General features: G+C 47.1%; 1 protein-coding gene across 18 annotated transcripts in view; it reads left to right on the top strand.

Moving 5' to 3' along the window:
• Ttll5 (tubulin tyrosine ligase like 5) overlaps positions 1–14042 on the top strand; it is a 217845-nt gene that overhangs the window by 126611 nt on the left and 77192 nt on the right. The gene's annotated exons all lie outside the window — the stretch shown is intronic.

Below are 14042 nucleotides of genomic sequence, written 5' to 3' on the forward strand. Positions count from 1 at the left end.
CTGAAGTCCTTGTGAGATCGTCTAAGACAAGGAAGCTCATCAGCAGGGCCCATGGTGGCTCCATGTGCGCCCAGTGTGACCGTGACAGGATCAAGGGGGCTTTCCTTACGGAGGAGCAGAAAATCATTGTGAAAGTGTTGAAGGCACAAGCAGAGAGTCAGAAAGGGAAAGAAATGTGCAGCTTTTTTAAGAAATAAAAATCAAATCTTGGTCTATGAAAAAGAAAAGGAAGGAAGGAAGGGTGAAAGAACGAAACAAAGAAAGAGAAAAAATACAAAATAATTTCCCAAATATGAAATTCCTGGTTCTCAGTTTTCAAGTATGGCAGTATCCTCAAAGGCAGTAAAGGGATCTTGGTACTAAAGCCTCAGCCTGGCACAAAATGCTTGGGGACTGTGCTTACTTCGAAAGCCTAACCACCTAGCCTCAAGCCACAGGCCCACTGTGGGAGAGAAGCCATCCCTGAATGCTGTTCCCTGAGCTCAACATGGGTGCCATGGCACGTGCACACACTGACACACAGAATAATAATTGAAATGTTTTGTTACTTTGTTTTGTGTTTTTCCCCATTTTCATTGAATTTTTTCATATTCATCCCCAGCCCTCACCCACTATTCCTCTCCACCTCCCTACCCTACTTCAAGTTGTCTTGCTTTTGACTGGAACTCAGAGAGATCCACCTGCCTCTGCCTCCTGGGTGCTGGGATTGAAGGCATGTACCACCATACCTAGCTAAAAAAAATTTTTAAAGAACAATATTGGGACAATCACAAATTGTAAGAGAACGATACATTTCTTAGCACCGTGTCAAGTACTGTTGTCTGTATGAAATTTCCTGAACCAGTGTAGAGTCAGCAGCGGCGGTCCCTCAGTGGTGAGCAGTGGGAAGGTGTGATTCTTAGAGTGAAGCCTTTGACCACAGGGATCCTGTTCCCTTGAAATGAAGCTGTCCGGTGTCTCAGTGTGTCAGCCCCACTCCCTGCACCCCCACCCCCACCCTGTGCCAGTAATCCCAGCTGTTATCTCTTCTGTGCTACTTGCTGGAAGCTTGAGAAGGAAGATGAAAGACCTGGGGAGGGAGGAATTACCTAACTGTTGAAGTTGCTGTTTGTGTCAGAATTAGTATTTAAGGAGCTAATTTGGGAAACAGAAACCATGTCCCGGAAGTGACATAAGCACATTACATCATGCCCAGGAATGGTGTCTCTTATTCCCATGGTCATTGTGGTTGGGATCAGAAGAACCAACTCAAAAGAGTTGCAGACAAACAAGGCTGCAGCACTTTAAGGCTGGGCGCTCTCCACAAAGTCCTCCCCATAGGAAAAGTCTGTTGTCTGATCTACAATCTACAGAGTAACCACATTCCTGAAATAGAAGTCATAGAAAGGAAGCTGTTTATACGTAACAGCTTTGTTCACCTTGCAAGTGTTTGCAGTATTCTGTTTTCACACCAGGGCAGAGCCAGCAGTCCTGTGGAACACATTTGTGCTGCAGCCTCTGCTAGTCTATGTGAATGACAACAGGCACTCTCTTACTGTAAACAAATGTCGGAGTACACATTTGAGGGGGAGTTTGTAGCACTTCACATATTTGGTGGGGGTGGTTTTAATAAAAGTTCTGGATAGCTGAAGACATTTCTCTTGGTAGCACCTGTTGAAAATAAGAGGAAAAAAATGATAGGATATGTCAAAGTCCGAGCCGAGACCTAATTTCCTTTGACCTTCTCCCAGCCAGACTCAGGCCTGCAGTGACTTGGTGTATTGTGTTTGCCTCAGTGCCTCTGCAGCCAGAGTGCAGCCCTGTGTAGTTCCCTGTGCTTTCCATCTTGGTTTACTGGTCTACAGCTCTATCTGCTTCTATTTAAGCATAAAGCCTGCTGCCAGACTCCAGTGCAGTCTAAGGAGCCTCGGGAAGTCTTCCGTGGCTCCCAAGTAACCTCTGGTTGCTAGGACAGCTAGGGCCTCAACCTGAAGGTTCCAGTTCCTGTGGAGCCCTGGGAGCAGCCACCCAGGAGCAGTGCTGAGTGAATTCTGAGGTCTTAGTTTGGGCTGTGCTGTGGTCCCAGCCAGAGGCATTCTGCTCAGTCCTGAATCCTGATTTTCATTTTCACATGGTAAGTCCCTGTGAAGAGGGTATTTTTGGATATTGACTTAGTCTTTTGTTCCTCCTTTGTAGTGAGAAGGAACTAAGCTTAAGGAAGATGGGAGTCGTAGCTTAAAGATGTGAGTTTTATACTGCTTTTGACACCAAGAGACCCTTAGCTAGTTGCTTCGTCTTTTTATAGGGTAGCATGCTTGCATGTAAGCTGGTCTGTTTTGAGAGCTTTTGTGTTGCCTTTGATCTCCTTGGAAGTGGAGGCTAAGTAAATAGAAGGTACTCTCACTGGTTTCTGTGATGGCAACAACAGATTCCAGGCTGATAGTCTGCTAGTTCAGTGAGCTAGGCTGCCCAGCGAAGCTAAAATGTAGAGACAGACTCCCAGTGCTGGCTGTGCTTTTGTCAGCTTGTCGGAGAACTTGGAGACTTGGTAGCCACAGGAATGAATAACCAGTGACTCACGAGGACTCACAGATAGTGTTACTCCTCATTTCCCCGTTGCTATTGTTCTCCGTTTCATGGATCGCACAAGTTTTCACCAGACAACCTTATTCTTCCCTCGATGTTGGAAACGGCTCCAAGTGTAGCCTCAGGGCTGTCGTCTCCCATTGGGCCAGTGTGAGCTCAGTCCAGCGCCTCAAATCCCCTGGTTCCTTTGGTCTGTCTGGAGTCCCTGCTTAGGCTTTGTTGTGGGAGAGGAAGGCAAAGAGCCACAACTTGCCCAGACAGTCTGAGACCTGGCCATGCAGCTTGCAGTTCCCTAGACACTCTGGAGCTGGACTTGGCCCGCCACTCTTCTGTTGTTACTTTTCAGAGGTAATAAGTGAGATTAATTGCAGGCCATTCTCCAGAAGAGAGACTTGTTAGGGCCAAATGCAGTCACGTGTGTATAAGCCTGAGGCATGCCTCAAGCAAGGCCAGTGTGGGATTACCCAGCAGGACTCCAGGATGCAGGTACCACAAGTTTATGACCTTTTCCTCAGGCCTTATCTCTGCTCTCTAGATGTTAGTACCTGGCTGTTTTGGATTTTCTCCAGCTAGTGAGCTAGGTTGGGTTTCCCATCATCTGTTTTCTGGGCACAGAGGGAATCATTTGAGGCTGTGAGCAGGTGTGCTAGTCTCTTTCCTCTCTACTGCCAACCTTCCATGGCTGGACCACTTGTCATCAGGGAGACGTTCTAGGTGAGGAGCACTCGATGGGCTGAGGGTGCTTTTCTCGTTGAGTCCTTCCGCAAGACCTGAAAGGGTTACTATAAAGTCTTGGCTGCTACTTGGAGTGATTTGGGAAGGACGGGGCCTCAGACAGCTTGGCAGGAACCTGAGGTCCTGTTTTTTCCAGACCAGCCCTTCCTTGTGGGTCGAGCTGTCAGGGAATCCCACGAATGTCTGGCCTCTGCCCCTTTGTGTGTTTTTTCCAGTATTTGTCATTGAATTATTTTTATCCATCTCTGGCTTTTTCATACACACGCACACACGCACATATCCTGGGGATTTGTCTGTTCCTCGATGTTAAAGTTAGGAGAGTTGACAGAATACAAGCTGAGTTTATTCCTCCTTGTGATAGGACAAGCTATTGTGGGCATGGGGTGCCCTAGCTCCCGAGTAAGCGCTTTTATCTCCACACTTGGCTTTCTACCTGAGAATGGGGATCCTGGCAATAACAGTAACAGGCTTTGTTACTCCTCCCCTCTGTCCTCCTCTTCAGCAACCAGTCAAAGAGCCTGGTATCCTGCTGCATGTAACATTTAGAATAAGTTTTTCAAAGATTCTTATTCCAGCTTAGCTAACATTTTTCTCTGTTTGTTTAAATTACTTGTCCTAGGTAATGCTGGGGGTGTCAGGCCTCTGACTTAACATCTTTTTGTTCTCAGTCCCTGGACAGCAGCACTTGGTGTGTTCATCTCTTCATGGTATTTCCTGCCCATTTCCTATGTCAGGCATTGTGCTACATGCCGGGGTGGAGCATCCAGTAACACAGTAGCTGCTGATGTTCAGACTGTGTGGTCCATGTTCTCAGTAGAGGGTTTGCAGGTAGATAGGGAATAAAAGATATGCAATCCTTGGTGTTTGATCACCAAGAAGTTAACATCTGCTATGAGAAGGGGTTGTATACATGGGAAACAGTTAGAGAGCCATGACAGGCAGCACATAGCAGGTAACTGTGTTTCATGGCCCGGGCAATTGGAAAGAGAATGAAGGCTACAGTCCTCTCACACATTATTACTCCAGCATGTCAGAACCTTTAGCTAGTGTACTGAGATGAGCTCGTCACAAAGGGACAAACATATGCACTCTGTACACCATACAGGCCATAGAGATAGACTATAGGTGGTTGCCAAGGGCTGGGCAAGAGCAAAGGAAGTATCAGTCAGTGTTTGGTGGACACAGAGTTTCAGCCTTGCAAAATGAAACTATTCTAGGAACTGTTGTAGAGTAATGTGAATGTACTTAGCATGCCTGACAGAACACATAAGATGGGAAATACAAAACTGTATGCTTTTTAGAACACTTTATAAAACAACAACATGAGAAATCTGTGTAAAGATTCAGAAGAGAGGTCTATGTTCCGCAGAAACTGTTCAGTAACCAAAGCTGCCAGCTTTATAGGAAGTGGGTCCGAATCCCTGCCGGGAAGGAGTACGGCAGCAGAAAGGGAGAGAACCTAAGGGTATGACAAACCTTGGTTTTCTCAAGTGAGCCTGTAGCCTTGGACAAGTTACAGTTAGCCACGCCTTCTACTACCCCCCAACCTGTGTGTGTGTTCATTAACAGAGGTTAAGCCTACAGCCTTGTGCATTGCTAGGCAAGCACTCTCCACTGAGCTATATCCCCAACCCTTCCTATCTTTTTAAAATGTGCATAATAACACCTACCTCGTTAGTTGTTAAAGATTCAGTGGAGTTGTGTGTGGAAGTAGCCAGCATAGCAGAATGCCTGGTTTAGGTATAGGTTCTTGATAACTTGAGTTGGAGGGCTGGGTGGGGGATGATTTGGGCAGACTGACTCCAAGAGATTGACTTTAAATCAGATTGCCCAAGGTGAGACGCTACTGCAGCACTCTGCCCTGTGCTGTCTAGATAGCACAGCCTCCGCCCCGAGGAGCACCTGAGCCGGATTACCCAGAGGCAGTCTTTCAGAGGCCGGGCAGTCTCGGGGATGAGCCAAGGAGAAAGTGCCCTTGCTGAACTCTGTCGAGGGGCAGAGACTGCACAGCGCCTTCCTCTCTGCTATCTTCTGGATGTTGACATTCCCATGGCAGCTCAGTGTCCCAGCCAGGAAACACTCACACTTTCCATCTGTCCTGGGGGTCGAGCTTTGGGACAGCCTTTCTCGGGAGGAGTTTGGAGCTTATAATTTTGTACTTCATCCTGTTATATAAACACCAATCTTCAGCCAAAGAGCACAACACAGAAAGAAACCACTTTGGGGGTGGGGTGGGGGGCAGGCTAACAAAACAGTTCTTTTATGTTGGAGCTCTCCAGAAGTGATTTTTCACCACATATTTCTCTTTTCCTCTTTCTCATAAAACAAACTTTACCTGACCTTCATCCCCCTGAGAACTCCACGCTGACATCCCAGGAGCCTGGGACTTCCCCAGCATAGGACCAGCAAAGTTCTGCATATTTCCCTAAGCGTCCCACTTTCTGTGCCCACTCAGCCACAGTAATATAACCTTCTCGGGGATAGGTGTAGACCCAGGCAGCTCCAATTTGTCACAGGGTCACTTCTTACTGTGAGAGCAGCTGAGGGATGTTGGTAAACACAGGAAATGTGTCCTCACGACTGGCTGGGCATTGTGCCAGAGCAAAGGAGGCTTGGGAACTTGGGGCCTCATCTATGAAGAAAAAGAAGTAGAAGCAGCTCCTTCTTGCCCACGAGTCAGAAATGAAATACAGACTGCTAGTCTGTCATCGTGAGCTTTGCCAGTTCGCACCCAGAGTGGCAAAGGTAAAATGTTGTCCAATCTCACAGGGTGAACACACATAGACACATACTATCTCAAGTAACTTCACTTTGTAAGAGTTTAGCCATCTGAATGAAGTTGATACTTAGTTTTTAGAGTCTTAAATAGCGGATTCCTGTGCCTGGGTAGAACTGAGAAATTCTAGTCATCCCTCAGTATCACTGAAAAAGAAGTTAGAGGACCCTGCAGGTACCAGAGCCTCAGGTACTGTAGTCCTTCATACGACATTATGTAGTGTCTGCACATCACTCACACACACCTGCCCACACATGCTTTGTCTCCAGATTAGTTGTAATACCTAATATTATGTATGCAGAGAGCCATTATAACATTATAGAGAATTATTTGTCATTATGGAAAAATTTATGTTCAGTACAGACTCAATTAATTCTTTTTGATCTGAAGTTGACTGAACCCTACAGGCAGAGAAGGCTGAAGCAGCATTCAGGTTGCCCTCCGTGTCTCTAATCCGCTCTTAGGTTGCTGTCACTATCCCGCCGTTATCTTTACATATATTCAAGTGAAAGAGCTCGGAGGGAAGGCTGTCTTTGCCTCTCACTTCTGTAGGGAAACACTGGTGATCATCAAGGCCTTACCCAGCACTGACAACTCACCTGGACGAGAGTCCAGGCAGCTTTCCTGACTCCCAGCTGAGCAGGCTCCTGAGCAAGCTCAGCGAAGGCCTCAGCACTTTAAACAACAAACAGGAGTTTGGGTTGAAGAAGTTTGAAGGAACAGCTCCTCCTCGCACCTGTGTTTTAATGACCATAGACTCCTAACACCTGACACCGTGCAGGTCCTAGCGGCTGCAATGAGGAGCAGTTTGGAGTGGATTCTTGGGTGCTCTCAGTTCCCTCAAGTCAACGACAGAACCAGGGAACTGTTGGATCGGCATTTCCTGCCCCACACCCTTTTGCAGCCCCTGTAGAGCCTGAGGGCATCACTGTGTGATGTCTTAGTGCCAGGGCAGGGAACGCAGCAGGTTCTGCTCATTATACTAAGGTTTATGGCCATATTAATTATGAAGTGAATGCTCTCATATTGATCATGAACCATTAAAGAAACTAGACTTTAGCAAGTGTCTTAAATATGGAGTCTGTATTCTTCAGGAGATATAAGCAAAGCTTGTGGCAGATGAGAGACAGTATGGGAGAACTTCAGGTTTAAAAATTCACCACCCAGCATGCATGGTAAGTCATAGCAGAATATTCCTAATGTGACCATTTGTGTACTTTCGTGGTAGCAAAGATTTGATTTGCAACTTTGATGAGTCACCAGGTTAAGATGGTATTAATTAGGCTTCAAGACAGTGATCAACATGACATTTGGCCTGGTTCTTAGATTTTGCTGTCATCCTGCAACAAGAGAGAAATGTGGGCATGTCTCAGTGATGTGACTGCGATGTGGAAGACTTTAGGTGAGGATTAAGGCTCTCTGACAGGACAGGGGAAGATCCCTTAAAGGAGGTGACCAGTGCAGAATGGCTAGGGGTTTTGAACTATCTTCCGTGGCCAAATGGCACAAAAGAAAGTGGGCTTCGAAGCTCCGCTGTGCTGCTGCTAGTACCTACCATTGTCTCAAGGCTGCAGAAACCTAGCACTTGAGTTTAAAGTACATGCTCCAGAGACTTTCCTTACCTTCTTCCCAGATACCTAGAACATGGAACTCCTTGGGCAGAGAGGAAAGGTGAGACTGGTGATGAGTGTTCCAACGGGGAGAGTGGTTTCATCTGATGTTGGTATACTAATGTGCCTTCCCCGTCAGCCTGCCACCAGAGCTGGTTCAGGCCTTGAAGAATGTGTCTTTAGGGAGAAAAATTAGTGACATCGTTAATACAAGAACTATAAGAGAATATGTGCCTTTCTGGGAAGTAGCGGCAGTATTCTCAAGTTGGTGAGAGTTGGAAGACTAGAATGTTAATACTGGTTGAATAAACTGGCCAGAACATCGTGGAAAGCTAGAAGCTGATTAGAGAAGGGTAGGTGGGAGTTGAGGTTGGGAGTGGGGGTCCTTGGTACCTGACTATGTAGGATCTATGAACCATCAGACAGATAAGATTTGCGATTCTGTTCTTTCAGCTAGCGTTGACACATTGGTCAGGCGGCCTAGGGAACACTAGTCTGTATGTCTTTTTGGCTTTTTGGGTTTGTTTGTTTTTTTTTTTTTTTTCATGTAAAATCCAAAGCAGGTGATTAAAGGGAGCACTTGGCACCAGGGTGTTTCACAAGGTACCATGGATGGAAAGCAAGAATTTCTATCCAGTGCCAGGCTGTGAACAGTGTACAGAGCTGTGAAGAAAATTGGAGGCAGGGAAAGACCTGCAAAGTGGGCCAGATATTTCTGAAGAGACTGTGCATGGGAACTAGTTTGGACAAACACGATGTTTCTGCTTGAAATAATGCGTTAGTCAAAAAACACATTCGAGCCTCAGGAATAGGAACTAAAATTAAGCTGGTTCTAATAGGGATCTTTTTATTTCACACAAGATACCAAAAAGTTGAGAGTTTCAGAAATATAGGTAATCATTTATTCTGATCTCTTCCACATGCATGGCTAAATGAGAAATTAACAGGGAAAAGTACTTCCTGGCTTTGCCAGTGAGGGGGATAATGTGACAGTGTTGGCCTCCAGCACACAGGGCCCACCTCTCCAGGCTGCTTTTCTATTCTGTTTTATTTATTCTGAATATTTTTCTTTGTTTATTAATACCTTGTTAATTTGTGTTACATTTTCAGGAAAAATTGACCTAATATGCCACAGTCTGAAAAGCAAACTAAAAGACTGATTTTGACCAAATCTCCAAGGTCCCTCCTTGTAGCCCCAGCCTGCCTTCCTCCTGTCATTCCTTTCCACACTGAGTCCCCACTGCAGAGGAGCAGAAACCAGCTGGGGAGGGTTAGGCACTCACCTAAAATCCCAGTACTTGTGGGTGGGAGGTAGTGGCGGGTGGATCTCTGTGCGTTTGAGGTCAGCTTGATCCACACAGCAGGTTCCAAGCCAGCCAGGGTTACACAGCAAGAAAATAAAAATAGACTCTAGTGCTAGAATTACAAGTGTGAGCTACCACACCTTTCCTTTGGTGCTTACTTCCTTCTAGTTATCCAAAATCAGAAGCACCGGCAAGGCAAGCAAGAGGCCTTCTGCAGTCAGAGGATGATGCTGAGTGTGGAGATGGGGTGGGCAGGCTCCCTGCTGCTCTCACCTTCTCCCATTCAGGACAACCTACAGGACTCCTAAAAGCCATTTCTAGCAGATACTCCAGTGGCCTGCATCTGGGTGCACCCTTCACTCCCAGCCTCTCTCATGGCTCTTGGCAGGGAGCTGTAGCATCTGCTGAATGTGTGCCTCTGAGTGCTCCTCTCCATGGTCCTTTGCTACATAAGCTTTCTGGCTGCCTCTGTATGAGTGACTGATGTGAGGGAGTGTGCATTGTCAGCTTCCACACCTCTGCCCTTTTTAAAACAGAATTCATTGTCGTTTGTGTATGTGGTGTGCACATTCGAATAACTACATGCATGTATATTCACCACATCTGTGCCGAGGGACTTTGGTCTCTTAGAACTCAAGTTACAGCTCTTACACATGGCCTGATATGGATGCTGAGATCCAAACTTGAGTCTTCTGAAAGAGTCTCATGTGTCCTTGACCACTGCAGCCCCCCAGCTCTGCTCCTAACACACAGCAGTGTGCTCGCTCTCCCTGGTGTACTGGCAGACTGCACGAGGCCAGCTAATGCTTTGTATCTTTGTCTCTGAATAGAGCCCACCAAAGTGTTCAGTGAAGCTCAGAGGGTTCCTCAGGAGGCCAGCATTGCCCAGTATAGCAGTCACAAGCTATAGTTGGGTACTTAAATCTAAGTTCAAGGTCACCCTCTACTAAATGGCTTAACCAAGGCTCACCTGGGCTATATAAAACTTTACTTCAAAAAAAAAATTAGTTTTATTTCTTAGTCTCATTCGCCTTAAGTCAAAGCTCAAAAGTCACATGTAGTTTGTGGTTTCCATTTTGGGCAGCGCAGACCCAGAGACTAATAAAAGCCCCAAACTAGTCAGAAACCTAAAAAGAAATAAAATTCTAAGAAAGGCATATTTTTGATTATCCTCTCAGGATCTTCTGTAGACTTGAGCCGCTCTTGTTTAGATCTAGCCATTTACCACAGATGCTGCTCTTGAACTAATTTGTGGTCCCGGGAGGGGCGAATTCCAAAGCCTTAGAAATCTCAAAAGGCAGAGCTTCTGTGTTACTAGTGCCTAACCAGTCTGGAGCCAGAGCACCTGACAGGAAGAGCTTTCAAAGTATTAGCACTTTGTTTTCTGAGCAGTCCACGGCTAAGATGCTGGGGGAGGTCTTGCTTCCCTTTCACCCCTCTGCCTCACCCCATTCCCCACCTGCCCGGCTGGCAGTCCTGACACAGCTTCTAAAGCTCCAGCCCTGGGGAACGAAGCCAAACATGCGGAAGTGGTTACGTGCACTGGCTCCCAGGGAAGCTGTGGCTAGTAGGGGAATGGGTGGGGTCCTGCCTGATGGCTTTCCAAAGAAGCCAGATCTTTGAAGTTTTATTTTAGCAGCTGCCAGGTATGCTGTCTCAGCACTTTGCCGACTCTATATGTCCCCTGTTGCATATTTCTTTATGCTATGTGCATAGCATACACAAAAGAGCTTAGATGTATTTTGGGAGGGTTAAGTATGAAATGATGGTGTTCAAGGCTAAACACACCCACTTGGATTTACCAGTCAACTACTCTTCTGCTGAGAAGTAGCCCCTTGAGTGCCCCACCCTCCCTTTTGGCTGTCCTGTGCTTACTTCCTGCTGCAGGAGAAGTGGAGCCTTTTCTTTTAGAATAGAACGTGGTCAGGTTTGCAGACCTGGAGGACCTGCATTCTTGAGGAGAATGGGCTCTCACATTTGGATAGTGATGGGTATTACTGAGCTGTCTACCACTCCCCTCCCCAGTGTCTCCCAGCAAGGAACCCTAACTGTTCTGGCCCTGGAAGCAATGTCTTGTTCACTCCTGGTTCCTCCTCATCCAGCACGATGCCAGCAGTAGATGTTTGGTAACTGGTAGCCGCAACTGTGCTGGGGACAGTGACGGAGTAGGTCCAGGAGGCCAGGTGCAGTCCGAGCTGTTTTCTGCCTCTGCCTCTGCTCTCCTGCTGAGCCATCCCTTTCTCCGGGCTTCAGCCACTCCAAGCTGCGCTTCTGCCTCTGGACTCCACCTGTGCGGGGCTCAGCACGTGTTCCCGTGCACTTACCTTTGTTTTCCACTCCTGAGGTGTACATTTGTTGAAGGGAAGGTTGTATTTTATATCTACCCAGAGAACCCCAGAGCAGGACTTGGGAAGACCTAGGCACCAGGCCCAGACCCACCTGGGACTTCCTGACTTGGGGCAAATTACCAGACAAAGTGTAAGCTGAAATTTGCCATGGAAAAGTGATGGAGGTTCTAAACAGATCCTGGCCATGACTGTTCTTTTAGCTGTGGAGCCCTGCCCACTCAGTGTTCTCAGCTCTAGTAACTCGCATCCCTGTACAACAGCCCTGTTTGTTTATGCTGCTGATGGACAGAGCAGTCTCCCTGCTGAGGCACGCGTGAGGAGCAGTATAGCGTCACTAGGTTCGCTTAGCAGTGTTTAGAGCCCGCCGTGGTCTATTCAGGTCCTCCTATCCTCACTCCCCTAACGCCTGCCTGCCTGCTCCCCCCTCAGACCTGAGAGGCCACTGCTCTCTACTGCCTCCCTTTCCTGTTGAGCCTGCTCAGTCCCTCTTCTAACCTTCAGATCTTTTACCAGCAGAGTTGCCTGCCAGACTCTGAGCTGAGGGCAGACTCTCCTCTGCGGCATGACCACCACCTCCCATATACTCACTTAGGCACTGCACCCCTCAATCTTTCTTCCTCAGCCAAGCACACACCTTCCTCAGTGTCCCTACTCCTGTCCTTTCCCTGCCCTGGCTTCTCTCTGTAAGATGTTCCCGAAGTCCAGTGACCCTCAATCCCTTGACACCCTTTTTCTTGATATCTTCCTTTCTCTAAATTCTGACCTTTCATCTGGAAAGACTGCACCTTCTGTCAAGATTCTAATGTTCAGTGCCTCTCAACAGCACACACACATGTGCATGTACACATAACATACCACACACATATATACATACACACACACATAAAATACCACATTCACACGCGTATGCACGCGTGCGCGCGCACACATGCACACCAAGAGAAACAGACAGAATATTATCTTGAAGCATATCTTTAAGGAAAAAATGAAATAAATAAATAATATCATTTTTAGCACCATAGTCTGGCTTTAGTAATTTCAGATTCTCTTATTTTGAAATCCCGAAGTCTCATATTATTACCTAGTGCTTGAGGCCATGTATTTTAGAGATACACCAATTTGGATTCCTCCTTTTTAGCCACTGTTTCAGCAGGATAAGTCATTTGAAGCTAATATTCTTATCTCTAAGATCAAGGTAAGTGTCTCCTTTTCACAGTTCCTAGGAGAAAATGAGAATAATATGCCTAGAACAGTGCTTCTGTGTTGAGTGTGTGCTCAGTAACCAGGAGTAACATCCCATGCCATCTGTCTGCAGTTTTATAGACGTTGTAGGGTGTGTGCATGCGTGCGTGCGTGCGTGCGTGCGTGCGTGTGTGCGCGCGCGCAACGCGGTTGATCTAGACATCCTGGTGTTCTTTAGGAATAATACCATTCCTATCACCTTTCTTTATCCATTCGTTTGTTGGCAAGCACCTAGACTGACTTTAAAACTTCCACCACGACTTTTGAAAAATCAGTGGTTTTCTTTATGAAGATCACATCAGGTCCTTTAAGCAGAACTCCCAGTCAGTTTGCTGGCTTTGAACAGGAGGTAGGGCTTTCTCTGGTGATGCACCTTAAAGCACAGTTGGCCCCGTTGTGGCCGCAACTGCTTCCCTGTTTCTTTGTGTGTGCCTCACACATCCACAATACTGAACTCCAGTCAACACAACTGAAGAGATTAAAAGACAGCCTGGTGAGTCCCTGAGTTGGACTCGTAGGAAAGCAGAGCTTGGGCTGCCAACATGTGGAAGAGCTGTGCCGTGCTCCTCCCTAGCCCAGCCTCTGCCCTGGTGTGACTTGAGCCATGTTCACAGGCAAAGTTGTTTCAGTACCGAATAAATGCACATTCTATATTCGGCACTAGCTTGATGTCATACTTCCTTTCATAAATATTACAAACATACCCAGCCCCACCCTATGCCACACGAGCCAGCCAGCTAGACATTTTGTGTGATAAACGCAGCTGGAACACTGCAGTGAAACTGAAACATGTAGTTAGGGGATTGCTGGGGACATGCTGAGTGGGAAAAGCACGTGTGAGGCTTTGGGCTCCGCCTCCAGCACCAAAAGAAACAAAGAAGTCGCTTAAATGTATGTTAAAAACTGAGCAAACATCAGAAACTTAGAAGGTTGCTAAGTCCAGAACTGCTGAGGCCCCTGCCTACAGCGTTAGCCAGTACTGTTACCGTACCCTAACCTGTACCCCAAGGATGACAGGCTGCTCCAGTGTGACAGTGCTATAAAGCTGGCCCTGTCCCTCTCCAGTTAATCCAAAACAGCATTTGTTGTCTCCATGCTGTGGGTGGGGAGTTGAGGAACAACTTAGACACGTGGTTCTGGCTTGACTTCCCCTGTGACACAGTCAGGAGAAAGCAGCCAGAAGGCTACAGCCAGCTGCTGCTTCTCTGGGGCTGTGGGGTCTGTTTCCGTGTGTCCATTTCGGGTGGCTTGCTCTCTCCGGTGGAGTTTACGCTTGCTATTGCTGTGGGCAAGAGGCCCCGGCATCTCATCACCTGGACTTTTCCACAGGCTTTCTGTTCAGCTTACAGCTAGTGTTGGCTTCCTCAGACAGTGATTCAGCAGAGAGTGAAGTAGAGCCACAGGGGCTTCCATGACCTAGCCATGGGAGTTACATGTTCTCATTTGTATTTAATTAGTTCTC

Source organism: Rattus norvegicus, chromosome 6 (genome assembly GCF_036323735.1).
Source record: "Rattus norvegicus strain BN/NHsdMcwi chromosome 6, GRCr8, whole genome shotgun sequence".
NCBI lineage: Eukaryota > Metazoa > Chordata > Mammalia > Rodentia > Muridae > Rattus > Rattus norvegicus.